The following is a 20,488-nucleotide window of genomic DNA, read 5'->3' on the forward strand; positions in this document are numbered from 1 at the left end:
GTGAATGGTAACACGCATTGTTTCATGTTCTCTGTGTATATAAATCTCCCCACTGTATTTTCCACTGAATGCATCCGATGAAGTGAGCTGTAGCTCACGAAAGCTTATGCTCAAATAAATTTGTTAGTCTCTAAGGTGCCACAAGTACTCCTTTTCTTTTTGCGGATACAGACTAACATGGCTGCTGCTCTGAAACCCCTCAAGTTATACAGACTCCCAGTTTAGCATACCTTAGAAAGAGAGAAGTAAAGATGTGAATGCCAAATTCACCAATGCATGCCACTTGCAAGTACAGAGTTAAAATTATCATAGTCACCTCAGGGGAGCAGACAGATTTCAAATATTTTGTTTTAAATTCAACCTTGTTATTTAGATCTAATAAAAACAACACAACACCTCCCTGCAATACCCTCTGTTAATATAGGACATGTAGTACAGGGCCAAATTTATAGAGGAGGGTGACTGAGGTGCACATGGTCATGTACTTGCGTACATGCCTACACTTTCATGAATACAGTATTTAACAGGTGTTTACTGTGCAGGTCTAAAGTTCTGATCCAGTACCTCCCTGGACTAGGCCATTGTACCCAGTTGTGACAATTATGCACTCAATCATTGTAATGATGCATGCAAATTTCAGTGTGCTAGCAATTGTGTGTTTTTACACATGCAAGTGTGCTTCTACCTAGCTAAAATTTGGCCCTGTTGTTTTGCAATCTGCAGCCAGCAGAGGGAGCACAAGTTAACAATCTCTCCTCCTAGTGTGCCTGGTGCCTAGTCAAAGCAATGACTGAAACAGAAATAGGAAGGCATGTTCATTTCAGCACCATTCATAACACAATAGACAAAATAATTGTCGGATGGAGGAGGATGAGAATAACTAAGGAGAGGAATGTTTACTTTAAGCTTCTGAGAGGATCATATGTACAGTGTAGGTTAAAATATAAACTTGCAAAAATGCAATTAATGGAATCTGTTTAACCCAGAAATTGTTTGTTGTGGATTTAAATTAGATTCTTGAACAAAGGTTCTTTTTAACAAATAAACCCTTTGTTTCTGTGAAGGCCAGTGTACTCTTTCTCTCACAAAAAGATACCGGGGTAGTGGAACTGCATTCTACTTTATGCTGATCTCCCTTTTCCTATGTGGGATTGAGGCCAGCTGCCTCTGAGGAACCCATCCCCCTTATCCTTATGCCCCTGGAAGACTCTCCACAAGCCTAGGACTTGGCATGAATGGATGGGGGAATGGAAAGTCTAGAGCCTCTGGGAGAGATGTATCATTTATCCTTGGTAAGAATGAGCAAATCTACTAACAAGTTTATGCAGCTTAAGGCTGAATGCATGTTTTGGTGGATCCCTAGAGTAGCAATGGTTTGTGGAAGCCCTGGCAGCACCCGTCTTTTTGAGCCATACTGGCCATGGATCAGTGGGGCACTGGGCTCTGGGGCTGAGGAGGAAGCCATCTGCAGAGATATCCCTGTGTTTTCTAGCAGATTAACATGTGTCTGTGTGGAACTAGGGGTAACCATGAAATTTGGGGATTTAACATTTGTTCCCCTGGAGGGAGACTCCAGAAAGATTACCTTCCCCAAGTCCTACAGTCCCCCTTGTTCCTACAGTCCCTGCTGCTATTCTATAGGATAAGCAGGTCGCAAATTGGTTTTTGAACAATATTACTATGCATTGCTAGTACTTTAAATATGCCAACTGAATTCAATGGTGCAGCAGTCCCAGTCATTTCAATGAGATGTTTAGTAATGAAAGAGTACTGTGAAGGAGCTAATCAAACCATTCATGCAAGACAATGCTCCATCCGTACCACACAGAGCACCAGTGCAAACACCTTATTCAGGCTATGAAATATTATTCTAAGCCAGTGTTTTTCAAACTACAGTCCACGGAGAACTGGCTCGTTACACTGTGCTAACTCTCCTTCTTGCTTTCAGCTGCTAAATCGCATTAAGGGATATTAAATACTTTCCTAATATTAATTTTCCATGTAAGTGATTGCTGTAGTTGCCACGTGGATTTTGTGTGATTGCAAATTGGATGACAGGTGTCCACAAGCTGCACTGCAAAAAAGTTTCAGAACCATTAAGGATTCTAAAGAACACTTTCCAGAACCTGTGCAAATACACTGTTTGAATTACAAAATGCAGTCAAATTCTGAGCACTCCCTCTTCAATAATATTACTAACCCATTCATTTTAAAGACACTTTGCGATCTAGCTATCTGTCTGGACTAAGGTTTTGTGGAATGGAGCTAAGTCTAAGAGCAATGGAGATGATCTGACAAAAAAGTTTGTGGTGCGCCAGTTAAGCAGGATAGAGCGCTGCTGCTTTAAAAGTCGATTATCTTTCGAACAGTATCACTACTTGGCTTGGGTTGTCCCTAGGTCCAGGCTACTTTTTCAGATATGGGAAAACGGATTCTGGAGGGATGATGCCACTGAATAAAGAGTATTGAATCTGAAATGTAGACCACACAGGTCACTTGTTTGTAGCAGTTTTCAGCACTAGATCCTGCTTCTATCCAGGGAAATGACAAACTATTCTATCCAGGGATCACAGATTTTATCTGCACATCAACCGGGTTAAGCGAAAGAGAAAATGGAAAGAATCTATTCAGCAATACTTGGGGCTATGTCAGAGAGGACACTGCTAGATAGTCCCATCCCCAGAAGACTCAAATGGCCTTATTAGTTCCCAAGCGGCATACACGGAGATGGAACTAATTGTTGTTAATTAAGGCTGTGAGTCTTTCATGGAGGTCACAGAAGTCACGGATTCCATGACTTTCTGGGACCTCCGTGAGTTCTGCAGCTGCAGCGGCTAGTGTGGCTGACCCCAGGGTCAGCTGGGGTGGCCTGGGGGCCAGCCGCACCGGCCGCTGCTCGGGTAGCCCCAGGCAGCTGGTCCCAGGCGCTGCTCTGGAGCAGCGGTCCAGGAGCAGCAGTGGCACCCCTGGCTGTCCCCACCCCAGCAGGAGTGGCGGAGCCATGGGCCGCCCCCACCCCCAGGAGCAGCAGCAGGCCCTGGCCCCGTCCCAGGAGCAGCAGTGAGGGCTGGAGCATGCCCCCTGCCAGAGTAGCAGCGTCCACTGGAGCGCCTCCCTCCCCTCACCTAAGATTTAATTAGGGGTAATTTTAGTAAAAGTCATGGGCAGTGACTTTTTATTTATTGCCCGTGATCTGTCCATAACTTTTACTAAAAATACCCTTGACTAAATCATAGCCTTATTGTTAATGCATAGTCCGTCAGCTCAGAGATATAGATAACTTTAGCTCCCCAACTGAGAATTAGAAGTATGCTTCAGTTTGTGTCATGTTGTGTATTCCATCGTCCTTATTTCATGCAAATTACCAGAAGCTGGGAGTCGAAGACAGGGGTAGATCACCCTATAATTTCCTTACTTTGTATACTCCCACTGAAGCTCTGGTATGGGCCACTGTCAGAGACAGGGTACATGGTAATATGGACTATGGTGTGACCCAGTATGGCAGCTCTTATGTTCTTATGTAAATTCCTCTTAACACTCACCATTGAGAAGTGATTGGAAAGAAAAGGTTAAACCAAACAACCCAAATAAATGTTATGAGCAGAATTTGTACATACCTTATGGAGTAAGTATTCAATCCTGTTATAGTTACTCTGTCCTTTCTCATTGTTCTCTTGCTCTCTCTCTTTTTTTAAATATCTAATTGTAATGCTCAAGTATTGCCATGTTGTATCTCTTTGGGGCAGGGATGCTTTTTCCTTGTTTTTGTAAGGTACCTGCTGCATTTCTGAGTGCTTGAAAATTAATTATGAATAATATTCCATGCCATTCTCTACCCTTTATCATATCCTGTTCGTTTTACAAAAATCCTATCAATATATAGTAGATTGGGAGGTTGGCGCTATTCATCGATGAAAGAATGAGGGTTGACCAGTATCTCTTACGGACAGGTGGTATGAAGGTGGACATAAAAGCATCTCTCTTTCTATAGGAAAATGTAGTGGGTAAGTCTGAGCTTAATGGATGGGCCCTTGGCCTAACTTGCTGAGATTGGTGATCTCAATGAGTTTCTTGCTAGCTTTGAAACACAAAACTAGTCAAATTTCTCTGAAGTTTTGTAGTTATCGCTTGTGTCAAAGTACACTGGGTGAAAGGTATGAACAGGGGTGTCTATCTGGATTAAAAGATTATTTTTATACAAAGTACTTTGCCTGGCTACTACAACACTTTGATACCTGCAGAGATACTGGAACAAATGATTAAATAATCCGTTTGTAAGCACCTATAGGATAATAGGATTTTAAGGAATAGCCAGCAAGGATTAGTCAAGAACAAATCATGCCAAACCAATCTAATTTTTTTCTTTGGCAGGGTTACTGGTTTAGTGAATGGGGAGAAGCTGTAGATGTGATATACCTTGAGTTTAGTGAGACTTATGACCCAGTGCCACATGATATTCTCTTAAGCAAGCTAAGGAAATTTGATCTAGATGAAATGATTATAATGTAGACATGCAATTGCTTGAAAGACTGCTCAAAGAGTAGCTATGGTTCTCTGTAAAACTGGGAGAATGTATTTATTGTAGTCACACTGGCATCAGTCTTGGGTTTGGTACTAATCAGTACTTTCATGAATGGATAATGGAGTGGAGAGTATGCTTATAAAATTTGCAGATGACACCAAGCAGGGTGGGGTAGCAAGCACTTTGGAGGACAGGATTAGAATTCAAAACATCTTTGAGAAGTTGGAGAATTGTTCTGAAATAAACAAATGAAATTCAAATAAGACAAGTGTGAAGTACTGTACTTAGGAAGGAAAAATCAAATACACAGCTACAAAATGGGGGGTGACTGGCTAGATGGTAGGACTGCTGAAAAGGATCCGGGAGTTAAAGTGGATCACAAATTGAGTCTGAGTCAACAATGGGATGCAGTTGCAATCATTGTTGAGTGTATTAAAAGAATGTCGTATGTAAGACACAAGAAGTACTTGTCCCGCCCTTCTTGGCACTGATGGGACCTCAGAACATGTACTGTGTCCAATTCTAGGTGCCGCACTTTAAGAAAGATGTGGGAAATAGGAGAGAGTGCAGGGGAGAGCAATAAAAATGACAAAAGGTTTAGAAAACCTGACCTATGAGGAAAGGTTAAAAAAACTGGGCATGTTTAGTCTTGAGAAAAGAAAACTGAGTGGGGACCTGATAACGATCTTTAAATGTATTAAGGGTTGTTATAAAGAGGACTGTTATCAACTGTTTTCCATGCCACTGAAGGTAGGACAAGAAGTAATGGACTTACTCTGCCACAGGGGAAATTTAGGTTGGACATTAGGAAAAACTTTCTGACTATAAGAGTAGTTAAACTGTGGAATAAGCTTCTGAAGTAGTTTACCGAATCCCCATCTTGGAGATTTTCAAGAACAGGTTGGACTAACATCTGTCAGGGATGGTCTAGGTTTACTGGGTCCTGCCTCAGTACAGGGATGACCTCTTAAGGTCCCTTCCATCTCTATGATTCTATGCTCATGAAACAAATGTTACAGTGAAAGTTATTGTACTGTACTCCTAAGCCTTCTATAACTCCATTCACGTGCTCAAAATGTTCTCGTTTTTGGCAGAGTTTTTCCTTGTGTGGTAACAAACGGCATTAGTAACACGTGCTAACGTATTAGTACATGGCTTATGTCTTCTCTCCCTTGAATGTTGGTGTCATAAATATAAAGGGAAGGGTAAACACCTTTAAATCCCTCCTGGCCAGAGGAAAAACCCTTTCACCTGTAAAGGGTTAAGAAGCTGGGATAACCTCGCTGGCACCTGACCAAAATGACCAATGAGGAGACAAGATACTTTCAAAGCTGGAGGGGGGGAGAAACAAAGGTTCTCTCGGTCTGTGTGTTGCTTTTGCTGGGACCAGAGCAGGAATGTAGGTCAGAACTCCTGTAAAGGGCTAATAAGCAATCTAGTTAGATATGCGTTAGATTCTGTTTTGTTTAAATGGATGATAAAATAAGTTGTGCTGAATGGAATGTATATTTTTGTAACTTAAGGTTTTGCCTAGAGGGATTCTCTATGTTTTGAATCTGATTACCCTTTAAGGTATTTACCATCCTGATTTTACAGAGGTGATTCTTTTACTTTTTCTTCAATTAAAATTCTTCTTTTAAGAACCTGATTGCTTTTCCCTTGTTCTTAAGATCCAAGGGCTTGGGTCTGTGTTCACCTATGCAAATTGGTGAGGATTTTTATCAAGCCTGCTCCAGGAAAGGGGGTGTAGGGCTTGGGGGGATTTTGGGGGTAGAGACGTTTCCAAGTGGGCTCTTTCCCGGTTATATTTTGTTAGATGCTTGGTGGTGGCAGCAATAAAGTCCAGGGACAAAAAGTAAAATAGTTTGTACCTTGGGGAAGTTTTAACCTAAGCTGGTAAAAATAAGCTTAGGCGGTTTTTCATGCAGGTCCTCTCATCTGTACCCTAGAGTTCAGAGTGGGGAAGGAAACTTGATAGCTGGATTCACTTTTCTGGGAGCAAATGGCCTATCTGCACCATGACAGTATGAGCAATATAGCTACAGCAACTTAATTAACTCCTCTTTCCGATTTCCCATTCATGCCTGAGGTTGTTTATATTTTATTCTACCATGACAAAAGCAATAGCACAGTGGTATCGCAGATAATCTTCAATAAGGCCATAGGAGTGCACTTTTCTGAAGGGATACTCCAGTCCTACTATCTCTACTACGGCATTGACATCCAATGCTAAAATGTTGAGTAGGCACTGTCATTTCTGAACATCTTTTATGTGTATTACTTTTTGATCTGTGATCATTTCAGTTTGCAAATATTTCCTTCAGCTAAACTGGATATTAAAAATTGACATTCAGATACATTTAAAAAAAGCCCTCCCTTTATGTATTTGCTTGTAGCAAGCAGGAGATATGTACATAACATGCAGTTTTTTGTACCTGCCTTTTGAAAAAAGACCTTCAGATTTATTAGTTTTGTATTTTGTAACTCCTGTGCTATCAATTTCTGGTAGAGATCAGGTTTGCTGATACCATAATCTCAAGAATATTCTCCTATAAAGTTTAGGTAACAGTGTAGAGGTTACAGATGCAGACTTATTTCTCACTGAATCAGTGATATGATTAAATGTAGCCCGAAAATGTGCTAAAAGTTTAGCAATGTGCAGCTGAAGAAGTAGTTAGTATGATTTTCTCTCTCACTTTCTCTGATGTCATTAAAAATATGGGCCTAACCTACGGAATAAAGAGGTGGAAAGCAAACCCATTTTGATTGTGTGGAAGCCTGTCAAATCTCTTACATTTCTAGGGGATGAGACTATTTTCACTGACTGACGACAGTGTTAAATTGTTGGCAGGTTTTGTATTTTAACATTTATCGATCTGCTTCATTAAAATATTACACCATGATACATGGACTGTAGGGTACTCAATGAAGAAAATGATCCCATAATTTGAGTAGGACCTATAAATGAGAACAATGAATCAAGTGGAGCCACCAGAGTAGAAAAGGAAGGTCACTACAGTGATGAAGTACCAATAGGAGAAAGCCATGAAGAGGTAGGAACAATGGGTACTTGAGGATAGGGGAAAAGAACTAGTGAGAGGCAGGTAAGACCTGGAGGGACTCATAAAAATAGTGCAGTAATGGCTCAAAACAGTATAGCCTTTCATTTGGTTTATTTGCACTTTATGGTGCTTACATATTTCATACTGTATATCTGTGCACATGTGGGTACCTTGCACCTGCAACATGGAGGGCTAAAAATGGGAAGACATGAGGAGGTATTGTGTGTGTGTGTGAGTGTGTGCGCGCGCGGGGGGGGGGGAGAGGGGTTTAAAAAAATTAGGACAGATCAAGAAGACTGACTGACTGAAGGTATGTGAGAAAGTGGAGCATGTGACAGTCATAGAGCACTTCCACATTACTCCACCATTATGTATGACTCAATTTGATTTCTGATTGCTGTTACAGAAGTTTCCTTATGACCAACCCAGTGGGCAAAGATTTAGAGAAGCATTAATGCCAATCCATGGATGGGCAGGGAGCTGATGCTGACTTTGATCCTGAAAGTCCTTCACATGCAGAACTCCCATTGACTTTAGCAGACTGATGCCATGCAGGATGGGGCTCATTATGTGAGCAGAGAAGTCAATACAGATTTACTAGAGGTAGAGTATTTTACCTCCACAACAGTAAGCTAAATGTTCCCCTGTGCATGGCACCTCACATCACTTACTGTGCTGGCTCTGCCTGCCTAGCCATCTACATTTATCACTTTCACAAACCTTACTGAATAAGTATAGGCTCCCCTCATCTCTCCCCCTCCCCCCACCCGTGGCTTTTAAACAGGAAGGAAGTATCATTTTCTTCTCCTAGCACAAAGAGAGCTCTAAGCATCTAATTACAGTTACTGTGAGCAAATGGAACCAGAAAAGCACTTCCCTGTAGCTAAAATGTACATGCAGGGCTCTCTCTGACTTTTCCCAGACTAAGACTGAAATATCTGCTCTCTAAATTATTCCATTGCTTTACAGAGGAAGTATTAATTACATGACTGCAAATGTAGATCAGGGTAGGATGTAATTACAGGGCAGGCTTTGTGTCTGTTGTCCAAGAGAATTAGACAGGAAGTGTTCCTGATGCCAGCAGTTTCAGGTGTTTTTCAGCCCATTATATTCCACAGTTCTCACCAGGTCTTAAAGGTGGATCAGGTGACTCTTTCTGATGCCCTATTGTCTGGAAAATCCACAAAGCTGCTGTTACCACAGGGACATGATTTTTACAAGTCTGGAGGTTTTGGATTTTATAGAAAAAAATGTGAACTAAAATCCAGTCTGGGTTTCCTCTCCTCAACACCACTACCCCCTTCAAAATAGACCTTTCTTTCAGCTTTGCTCCCAGGTTTTCTTAATTTTAACCCTGTGTTTGCTCTGGATGCATCTGTGTATGTGTACCGCATTCATTTGACTAATAGATTGGCATATTACACTAGTCCAAGAGTTAATGGGTCATAAAAGGTAGATCATGTTGTGTATTGACAGGGAACTGTTTGAAGATATTTTTCAATCTTTTTTTTCTGTATAAAATTTTACCAACTCCCCGCATCCCCTCATAAGGCACCAGTAATATGGGGAAGTAATTTGACTGACTTAGGATCTATATGGAATGATTTTCAGGGAGCAAGACAGCACTGGGCTGGCACAGGGTAACGTGACAAAGAAGTCATCTGCACACCTGCACCATAGGGAACATGAATGGAAAAGCCATAAGGAACTTTTTCCCTCATGTGTACACAGTCCAGCATGCAGGATAGGGTTGCTGACTGTCTAACCACACAAACCCAAACACCCTTGCCCCGTCCCTGCCCTGCCCATTCCCCAAGGCCCCACCCCTGCCCCATCCCTTCTCCAAGGCCCTGCCCCCCACTCCATTCACCTTTCTCCATTGCTCCGTCTCCCCCACCCTCATTCACTTACACCGGGTTAGGGCAGGGGGTTGGAGTATGGGGGGTGGGGGTGGGGCTGAGGTATTCAGAGTGTGGAGGGGGCTCTGGGCTGAGCCTGGGGCAGGGGTTTGGGGTGCAGGAGGGGGTTTGGGGTACAGGCTCTGGGAGGGAGTTTTGGGTGCGGGAGGGGACTCAGAGCTGGGGCAGGGGTTGGCATACGGGAGGTGGGGTGGGCAGTCTTTGGCTGGGCGGCATTTCCCTTGGGTGGGTTCCCAGAAGTGGCCATCATGTCTGGCTCCTAAGTGCAGGGTCAGCCAGGGGGTCTCTGCATGCTGCCCCCACCACGAGTGCCAGCTCTGCAGCTCCCATTGGCCGGGAACTGCAGCCAATGAGAGCTGTGGGAGGCAGCAACTGCAGGCAGGGGCAGTGTGCACAGCTGCCTGGCCGCCCCTGAGCCTAGGAGCTGGACATGCTGGCCGTTTCCGGGAGCTGCGTGGAGCCAGGGCAGGTAGGCAGTCTGCCTAAGCCCCGCTGCACGGCTGGAGTTAGTTGTCAAATACTGTGAATTTTTATTTCTTCCTCACTCCTTTGGCCTTTCTCAAGCTTCCCGCCTAACTATTCCTTTCGGATCATTCTATCTCTTGTCTTTGTGCCCAAAGGCGCTGACTTTTCTTTTTCCCGGTAGGTGCTCCATCCCTCCTCCACCCAAGGCCCTGCTCCCACACTACCCCTTCCTGCAAGGCTCCTCACTTTGCCTCTTTCTGCTCCCTTTCCCAAGACCCTGCCTCCTTCATTCCACTGCTGGCTCATCTCTACCCTCCAGTCCTTACCACCAGCTGCCAAACAGCTGGTCGGCGGCCAGCCCCAGCCCTCCCAACATCTGTGGCTGAGGAGTGCTGAGCACCCCATATTCTTTTCTGTGGGTGCTTAAGCCCCAGAGCACCCATGGAATTGGTGCCCATGCTTGTGCTGTCTATCTAGGCATTTCCCTACTGTCTGGGTATCTCCGAGATGAATAAGCACCATCTTCCGTGCTGCCCCTCAGATTGGAATAGACTCCCGCTTCCTTTGTGCCAGCAGACCAACATCCCTAAGATACACGTTTTTAAGCCTTTCAGTGAGAATACACCAAAGCAATATAATTTTTTTTAGAAATCTGCACTATTTTGAGATTGGATCTCCTGGTCTTTGTTTGTATTGAATAAAATATAATTTTATTGCTTGCTAAGCACCAACAATGTGTTCAGCACTGTACCAATCAAAGAAAGAGTCATTCCTGGCCCTGGAAAGCTCTAACGTCCCTATGTTGCAAACAGATAAGCCAAGGACAACCCTTACTCTTGCATGGAATCCCCATTACACTGGGTCTTCAGGCAAAAGTAAGGTTGATGTGTGCTCTTGATGTCATACATTCTGTAATTCCCTTTTTAATCATCTAAACATTGAGAATTAGCTATCATCTAACGTTTGTATCAATTCCTGATATTCATTTTATGTTTTCTACTAGAATCTAACACCTTCATATTGCATTTCAAATAAAGAGAATGAGTAGTAACTGGATTTCTTTTATTTATTTAAAATTACATAAACAGTATTGGTGCTTAGATACCATAGTGACATGTGCCATAGAAATTCCTAAAATAGATAGGATAACTATTACGTATAGGCAGACCCCATGAATACAGGCGTTTAGTATATACACAGCATACATAGTATAGTGAGATGTGGAAAATGTTTACATTCATTCTTGAAGGAATGACCTTAATAATTCATTCTGGGTTCTACCTCTCATGAATTATAGTTGTCTCACTTGTGGGATATTTTCCATATCTTGAAAGGCTCCTATAAATTCTGATATTTTCCTAAGTGTGGAAATAATTAGTGGGAGCAGTAATCATGATGTCACAAATTTGCAAGTTATTTTCATAGTTGTGACTGCTAGAAACATGCATTTCCTGTCTGTTCCCAGATGCAGAGTCCATTCAACATTTATTTCAGTGAGAATTGGAATTTGGTGTGTGTGTTTTTTTTTTAAAAGAATTTTCCTTTCTCTCAAATATTCTTTTAATTACCTAGACACTGTGCATCAGTTAAGCATCATATCTCTTTCAAATATTCTAGAGAATAATAGAGACAGGCACACATTGATTTTTAGGTGTTGTTATATTGCATTTTTAGGTATTATGGTAGCCAAAGGTTTTCATACTTTAAATGAGAGAGTCACTGTTTTGTATTAAGGTATTAGCATTTAGAAGCTCCACCCATGGATCAGGACCTCATTATGATAGGCACTACAAACAGACATATTAAAAAGATGCTCCCTGCCTCAAAGAGCTTACAGTACAACTGGAACAGGTTAAAACACATCTGTTCACACACATGTGCCCTCCCACTTTTTATTGGGTAGGTATAAAAATACAGGGACTAATACTAGAGGGAGGCTCACATCCAAACCCCACGTCTGAAAATCCCTGAAGCTTTGATCATGATCCGTATCCTATTTTTATGAGTGATACCTGGCAGATCTGAACATTTCTCAATAAAACGGGATTTGGACCTGGTCATGCCCTTTGCAACGTAGGCCCATCTCTAATTAGTGCAGAAGAAGCTCTTTCCCTTCCTAAAACAATATAGGATGGAGCGGAAGAAGTAACGGGAGAAAGAGTTCCGGGATTAAGGCAGTGATCCTGCAAATATGTATGCATGTGCTTAACTTTAAACAGGAGTAATCCCGTCGAACTTTCAGATGTGATTGCAAGGAGAAAAAGGGTATTGTGAGCTTCAGGGGAGTCACAGACAGAGCTATCTTCTTAAGAGATATCAGATAGGGTGCAAACATCAGGACTGGCTCAGTTAATACACTTTAAGTTGCTTCTACTGTATGTTGATTTCATTTGTGATGCAGTGTTCTACTGTGATTTTGTTCATAGTTGTTGATTTGGCAATGGTTTCAAAGGGGAGCCAGCAGACTTTTAAAGTATCAGCATGACCTGATAATAGAATAGTAACACACATAAAACCTGACTGAAATGTGAAAGGATACAAATAACATGCAGGCTACTAAACAAAGAAAATCTTGTGTAGAGCATAAAGGAGTCATAATACCTACAAACTGCTCTAGATTTTAAAAACAATTTACTGAGAAACTTTTTATGGTGGCTGGCTTTGGAGCCATTGCTAATCAACTAAACAGGTAATTCAAAGTATGCCCAACTAGGTCCAATGAATTTCCTTAGAGTATCCATATTTTAAATCCCTCATTGTGGCGTTTGTGGATCATCAGGATTAGCCAAGTTGTAATCTCAGCACCTGATTCATTTTCAGTTGATGCCAGCAAGTTTTGGGGATGTATTTAAATAAGAATATTCCATAGTTAGGTGCCACAAGTACTCCTTTTCTTTTTGCAAATACAGACTAACACGGCTGTTACTCTGAAACATCTGAAATATATGCCACATGATTTCTTCTTTTTAGAGGCATTTAGTCATTGTAAATTTTTATGTATATTGTGCTTAGGTAAAGAAATACTGTATATAAATGGGCTGAAAACACTGATTTCAATTGTATTTTTATATTGTGCATGAGAAAAATCTTTTCAATTTACCTATCACTTTTCTCTTGTTCAGTGTAGTTATAGAATTGTAGTCTGGTCATGCTAACAAACAGGATCAGTAAAGAGGGGAGTTCTGCGAGGGAGTTCTCCAGCCAAAGGAGGAGTGACTACATGACCCTCGGGGTGAGTTTGTTATCTGTTAGTCTGTTTCTGTTCTTGCTTGATTAAAGATTACAGTGTGGTCCATAGGTGGCTGGTGAACTCCGGTCTTGGGGAGGCTAGCCCCTGGCCTGGACCACCCCTTCTGCCTGAGGCCCCTCCCTTCCCCCTCCCACAGGAGGTCAGATACCCCCTCGGCCTGGCAGCCAGCCCCCCCCACCCCCAAGCCACCTGACTGCCCCCAACTCCAGAGTACTGGGCGGGAGAGCAGCCGGTGCCCCCCCCCCACATCCCCGGAGTGCCCAGTGGGTGAGTGGGTGGCATGCTCCCTGCCCCTCAACCCCGGAGCAGGGCGGGAGGCCTCCCCACAAGCCCTGGGCAGGTGGCACGGTGTCCCACCCCCCCAGCCCCAGAGTTCTGGGAGAACGTGCAGCACAGCCCACTCCAGCACACCAGGCAGGCAGTGTGGCCTCCTACCCCCGCCCCGGAGCACAGGCTAGCCCCCTTTTGCCCCCCATCCCCAGCCTGGGGCCATGGCCACAGGGGGTGGGAGGTGGGGAGAAGAGCCCCCCACAGCAGAGCGCGGGAAGCAGGAAGGAGTCTGGGGGCAGAGTGTGGGTGTGGCCATGCAAGGTTGTTTGGGGAGGCACAGCCTCCCCCTGCCTTTGATACCCACTGCCCATGGTGTGATCTGTTCTGGGAGCTGTGTGCTGAGCCAAGCAACCTGCTAGGCTAGGCTGAGAGCTTATTAATGAGGCCTTATCTGCCATCCTTTGATCCCTAACCCCCTTAGGATCCATTGACAAGAACGTAGGCCTAATTCACGGAGATCAGAGATTTAAAAAGCCAGCTCTTAAGTGACCAGAGGAACTAATGTACAGGGGGAGTTTTGCAAGGGAGTTTAGACAGAGCGTGTGAGAGGCAGATACACCTAACAAACATACTCTAAACTTAGGCCAATAGCCTGCTTTCCCCCAACTCCCCACCACCCTCCCTGCAAGAGTGAAAATAATGCAGGCAATAGTCCAGCAGCAGAGTGTCTGTATCCGCAAAAAGAAAAGGAGTACTTGTGGCACCTTAGAGACTAACAAATTTATTTGAGCATAAGCTTTCGTGAGCTACAGCTCACTTCATCGGATGCATTCGGTGGAAAATGCAGTGGGGAAATAGTTTTACTTTGTGTAATGACACATCCACTCCCAGTCTTTATTCAAGCCTAAGTTAATTGTATCCAGTTTGCAAATTAATTCCAATTCAGCAGTCTCTCATTGGAGTCTGTTTTTGAAGTTTGTTTGTTGAAGAATTGCCACTTTTAGATCTGTAATCCAGTGACCAGAAAGATTGAAGTGTTCTCCAACTGGTTTTTGAATGTTATAATTCTTGACATCTGATTTGTGTCCATTTATTCTTTTACGTAGAGACTGTCCGGTTTGCCCAATGTACATGGCAGGGGGGCATTGCTGGCACATGATGGCATATATCACATTGGTAGCTGTGCAGGTGAACGAGCCTCTGATAGTGTGGCTGATGTGATTAGGCCCTATGATGGTGTCCCCTGAATAGATATGTGAACACAGTTGGCAACGGGCTTTGTTGCAAGGATAGGTTCCTGGGTTAGTGGTTCTGTTGTGTGGTATGTGGTTGCTGGTAAGTATTTGCTTCAGGTTGGGGGGCTGTCTGTAAGCAAGGACTGGCCTGTCTCCCAAGATCTGTGAGAGTGATGGGTCGTTCTTCAGGATAGGTTGTAGATCCTTGATGATGCGTTGGAGAGGTTTTAGCCGGGGGCTGAAAGTGATGGCTAGTGGTGTTCTGTTATTTTCTTTGTTGTACCTGTCCTGTAGTAGGTGACTTCTGGGTACTCTTCTGGTTCTGTCAATCTGTTTCTTCACTTCAGCAGGTGGGTATTGTCATTGTAAGAATGCTTGATAGAGATCTTGTAGGTGTTTGTCTCTGTCTGAGGGGTTGAAGCTGATTTTTAAAAAGGCTCCAAAGGTGAAATCCTGGCAATTTCAATCTGGAAAACCTATCTTGAGTACCAGGCAAATTGACTGAAACTATAGTAAAAAATAAAATAATCAGAAATATAGATAAACATGAAATGTTGGAGAAGAGTTAACATGGCTTTTGTAGAGGGAAATCTTGTCTCACCAATCTATTGGAATTCTTTGGGGGCGTCAACAAGCATGTGGACAAGGATGATCCTGTTGATATAGTGTACTTGGACTTTCAGAAAGCCTCTGACAAGTTCCCTCACCAAAGGCTCTTAAGCAAACTAAGCAGTCATGGATAACAGGGAAGGTCCTCTTATAGATTAGTAACTCATTAAAAGATAGGAAACAAAGGGTCACAATGTTTTTGTTTTCACAATGGAGAGAGATAAATAGTGGGATCTCTCAAGGATCTGTACTGGGACCAGTACTATTCAACATATTCATAAATGATCTGGAAAAGGGGATGAGCAGTGAGGTTTGCATATGATACAAAGTTTTCATATGATACAAAACTACTCAGAATAGCTAAGCCCAAAGCTGACTATGGAAGAGTTACAAAGGCATCTCCCAAAACTGGGTGACTGGACAACAAACTAGCAGATGAAATTCAATGTTGATAGGTGCAAAGTATTGCCCATTAGAATAAATAATCCCAACTGTACATATGTAAGCAGTGTCAGGATGAGCTCCACCCTGACATCTGGTGGTGAGGTGTGGCAAATTGTGGAAAAGAACTTCAGGGGCCGATCTCATTTGCATAGGCACACCCACCCCGCCTAGAATGAGACCATAGCTGCCCAAATGGTCACTTTGGCTGCTGTGGGATCCCCAGTGTCTCTGTTATTGGGGCAGGAAGAATAAATTGTTATTACCCTGATTATGGGAACTGTGCTTGGAACTGTATGTGGCCTTTTGTTATGATGGAGGGATTCACCATCAACTAAGTAGCACTCGCTAGGCAAGGGTCATGGGTTCCAAAACTGTGTGAAGAGAGAGAGGCTGGGGACAAGTATCAATACTTGGTGGCATGGGCCCCTTGGTGAGGGCCTTACATGCTAATTGCACTTCCTCCTCTCTCCACTGTGGAATATCAGAGCTAATTTTGATTTCATTAGAAGTCTAGTTATAGGCTGCTGAGCTCACTTTGGGCTGACAGTGCACCAGCACTGGGGCTCCCCTACTACAAGCTGAATTCACCTAAGAGCTGAAATCACTGAGTGTTGTGTTAAGTAGTGGGGGAGCCTGAAGATATATTGTGGAGCAGTTTGCGGGACGGCTGGTGAAGCAGTTCGACGCGGAGCAGTGTGTGGATGGCAGGAGCGGCTTGTGGGCCGTGGAGCTGAGCGAAGGAGTTCGTGGGGCGGCTGGCGGAGCAGAGCGCAGCTGAGTGAAGGAGTTCGTGGGGCGGCTGGCGGAGCGGAGCGAAGGAGTTTGTGGGGCGGCTGGCGGAGCGGAGTGCAGCTGAGTGAAGGAGTTTGTGGGGCGGCTGGCGGAGCGGAGTGCCGCTATGGAGCTATGGGGCGGTCAGCTTCAGATCACGTAAGGTGCCTCTTACCCCCGTCCCATTTCCACCCAGGTTGGGAGGTAAAGCTCCGCAGATAAACTTTCGAACTCTGGGGCTGCCCTGACCAGGGACAGAGACTTTTGGGGCATTGGACTTTTGGGACTTTGGGTGATTTGGGGTTGCTGGACTCAAGAACCAAAGGGAAAAGGGCATGCCCCAATTTGCCTGGGGTGGGTTCTTTTTTTTTTTGCTCATGGGTTGTGTTATGAATCCTGTTGGTGGTGTTTCCCCAACATAATGCCACATTGTTTCTCTCTGTTATTAAAAGGCTTTTGCTACACTCAGACCATGTGCTTGCGAGAGGGGAAGTATTGCCTCTTGGAGGCGCCCAGCGGGGGTGGTATATATTTGTCCCAGGTCACTGGGTGGGGGCTCGAGCCGGTTTGCATTGTGTTATTGGAATGGAACCCCTAGATATTGAACCCGGCCCTTGTTGCTGCCAACTCTGACGGGCAGAAGGGTTACATTTTTGGGGGCTCGTCCGGGATCGCCTGGGTCAGTACCCCTCGCAAGCACCTGTTGAGTGATCCACTACATTGGGAAACAATTTATATTTTTTTGTTTGTGCTTATATTTTGAGGAAATTACTGTTTGAATAATGGCTAATATGTCAGGTTTGTTGGGCCCTGGCTCAGCAGCTTCTAGCTCAGAGGCTGCAGCCTCGGCTGATGATTGGACAAAAGCTCTGGGGCAAATATTGGAAAAGGTTGTGCTGCCCCATGCTGAGTCAGACTCTTGTCGTAAGTTAAGATTATTTGCTGGGGAGGAGGAGTTTGAACCCTGGTTAGAGCATACCACTGAAATGCTGCAAGAGTGGGCCGTACCAGATGCAGAAAAGCGAAGATGCCTTATAGAGAGCCTTGGCGGCCCAGCATTAGATGTGATTCGCACCCTGAAGCTCATTGACCCTGGGGTCAGTGTGAAGGACTGCCTAGAGGCCCTTGAACACAACTTTGGGAGCGTAGAGGGCCCTGAAGACAGCTACTGTAAGTTCCTTAATTCCCGACAACAAAAGGGCGAGAAGGCTTCAGCCTACATACAGAGACTGGAGAGACTGCTTCAGAGAGCTGTCATGAGGGGAGCAGTGACTGCTGAGCAGATGGATCAGACCAGACTGGCTCAAATTGTAAGAGGAACTCAGTATCAGAACCCGATTCTACTTCATCTCCAGCTAAGAGAACGACGGGAACATCCCCCAAGTTACTCCCAGCTGATAAAAGAGGTCCGAGAGGAGGAAGAAAGGCAGGCTGCCAGTGAGTTTTGGGAAGCCCAAACATCGGATCCAGCCAGCGCAACACCACTGCAAACGGCCAGTGTACTGATGGTGAGCACCAGAGAGGAACTTGCCCAACAAATGCAGGTCCTGACGGAACGGATAGCTGAGCTGCAAAGTACCGTTGACCGAGTTAAGACTTCCAGGAATAAGAAGCCTCAAACTGTGGCGATTGAGAAGCCCGCACTTAGAGCCACCATCCCCCCCAGGCGAAGGGGGAAAGGTCAATTCTTCTGCTACCGATGTGGTCAGGATGGACACAGTGCTGCCAAGTGCCGTAATGAAGAAAACCCCTCCTTAGTGTATGGAAAGCTGAGGATCAGTTGGGAGAGATCCGGTAGCTGCCAAAGGGTCTGGGGACGGGGACCCCCCAGGTCTGCAGGATTTGAAGATTCCCCCAGAAAAGACTGTCCAGCTGGGATCCCTGCAGGACTGATAGGGCCTCGAGCAGAGGTCAAGGTGAGGATCGAAGGGGTGGAGTGTAAAGCAGTGCTTGACACTGGATCTCAAGTGACTATTATATTTCAGTCATTCTACCAACAGATGCTTAGGCACCTGCCTATACAGCCACTGACTGGCCTTGGCCTGTGTGGCCTCAGCATGGATGAATACCCCTACCAAGGGTATGTCATAGTGCACCTGGAATTCCCAGAGGAGGTTGCTGGGGTAAGAGAAGAGGTAGACACAGCTGCCTTAATATGCCCTGACCCTAAAGGGACTTCTGATGTGTCTGTGCTGATAGGGACCAACTCCAGTCTCTTCAAGGTACTGGCGGATTACTGCAGAAGGCGGGCTGGGGACCAGTACCTGAATACCCTGATGATCCATACGCTTTGTGCTGAAGCCTATAGGAAAATTGAGAGCGCTAAAAGGGACACATCTGAGCTACCACTTGGGGCACTGAAGTACGCGGGCACAACCCCCTTAGTAGTGCCTGCAAGGACGGAGCAAGAAGTGCTTGTCATGAGTACCTGTCTGAAAGGCAGTAAAGGGACGTTAGCAATGATAGAGCAGCCGATGGGAGGAGAGCTCCCTGAAGGAGTGCTGGTCCCCAGTGGAGTCATAACCCTACCTGCTGACACCCAGGAAAGGGTGACTATACTGATTGCTAATGAAACGAGTCGTGATATTTTTGTGAAGCAAGGACAAAAGATAGCAGACCTCTTTGAGCCTGAGTCGATTGTAAAACCCCAGTGTGAAACTCAAGTTCCGACAATAGACCCAGCAAAGTTTGACTTTGGAGATTCACCAGTGTCCGAGGACTGGAAAGATCGCCTGAGGAAGAAACTTTGTGAAAGATCCAAGGTGTTCTCACTGCATGAGTGGGATGTGGGATGTGCAAAAGGAGTAGAGCACAATATCAGACTACATGACTCTCGACCTTTCAGGGAGAGATCTAGGAAGATTGCTCTCTCTGAGATGGAAGATGTGCGACATCATCTTCAGGAGCTGGCTGCGAATGGCATCATTACAGAGTCCCGCAGCCCATACGCCTCACCCATTGTGGTAGTCCGCAAAAAGAATGGGAAAATCCGGATGTGTATTGACTACCGCACCCTAAACAGCCGTACTGTGGTCGACCAGTACACTATGCCTCGAGTGCAAGACGCCTTAGACTGTTTGCTGGGAAGCCAGTGGTTCTCTGTGTTGGATCTTCGAAGTGGATACTACCAGATCCCTCTGGGAGAAGAAGATAAGGAGAAGACAGCCTTCATCTGCCCATTAGGGTTTTATCAGTTCGAACGCATGCCCCAAGGGATTTCTGGAGCACCTGCCACCTTTCAACGTCTCATGGAGAAAGTTGTGGGAGACATGAATTTACTGCAAGTGTTAGTTTATTTGGATGACCTGATTGTGTTTGGAAGAACCTTAGAGGAGCATGAAGAAAGACTTCTTAAAGTGCTTGATAGGTTGGAGGATTATGGTCTGAAGCTTTCAATTGACAAATGCCAGTTCTGCAGAACCTCAGTGAAGTATGTGGGTCACATTGTGTCCCAAGAAGGTGTGAGTACTGATCCTGATAAAATAGAAGCACTCACTACATGGCCACGTCCAAGTAACTACAGAGAACTCAAGACTTTCCTTGGATTTAGTGGCTACTACCGCAGATTTGTGAAAAACTATGCTACGATTGTAAAGCCTCTGAATGATCTTACCAGGGGACATCAGTCCAGCAAGAACAAATCTAAGTCCAAGAATAAGGGGAGGTCCCCAAAGCCTCCTGTGCAGAGACACAATGGCCCCTTTGCACCATTTGGGCCACGGTGGGATGAGAGATGTGAAAGGGCTTTTCGAGAAATCATTACTTGCCTAACTCATGCTCCAGTCCTAGTTTTTGCTGACCCAAGCAAACCATTTATCCTGCATACTGATGCCAGTTTGGAGGGTCTGGGAGCAGTCCTGTACCAGGAAGTGGAAGGCAAATGTAAACCTGTAGCCTTTGCCAGCCGAGGATTGTCTGATAGTGAAACTCGCTATCCCACC

At 44.8% G+C, this 20,488-nt stretch overlaps 1 long non-coding RNA gene across 4 annotated transcripts in view; it reads left to right on the forward strand.

Moving 5' to 3' along the window:
- The window catches only part of LOC125637915 (uncharacterized), a 198,334-nt gene that overhangs the window by 112,118 nt on the left and 65,728 nt on the right, over window positions 1-20,488 (forward strand). For all 4 annotated transcript variants that reach the window (XR_012668818.1, XR_012668815.1, XR_012668816.1 and 1 more), the window contains exon 5: window positions 13,091-13,200. This is a non-coding gene — a long non-coding RNA (uncharacterized LOC125637915). The remainder of the gene's footprint in view (window positions 1-13,090; window positions 13,201-20,488) is intronic.

Source organism: Caretta caretta, chromosome 1 (assembly GCF_965140235.1).
Source record: "Caretta caretta isolate rCarCar2 chromosome 1, rCarCar1.hap1, whole genome shotgun sequence".
NCBI classification, from domain to species: Eukaryota; Metazoa; Chordata; order Testudines; family Cheloniidae; genus Caretta; species Caretta caretta.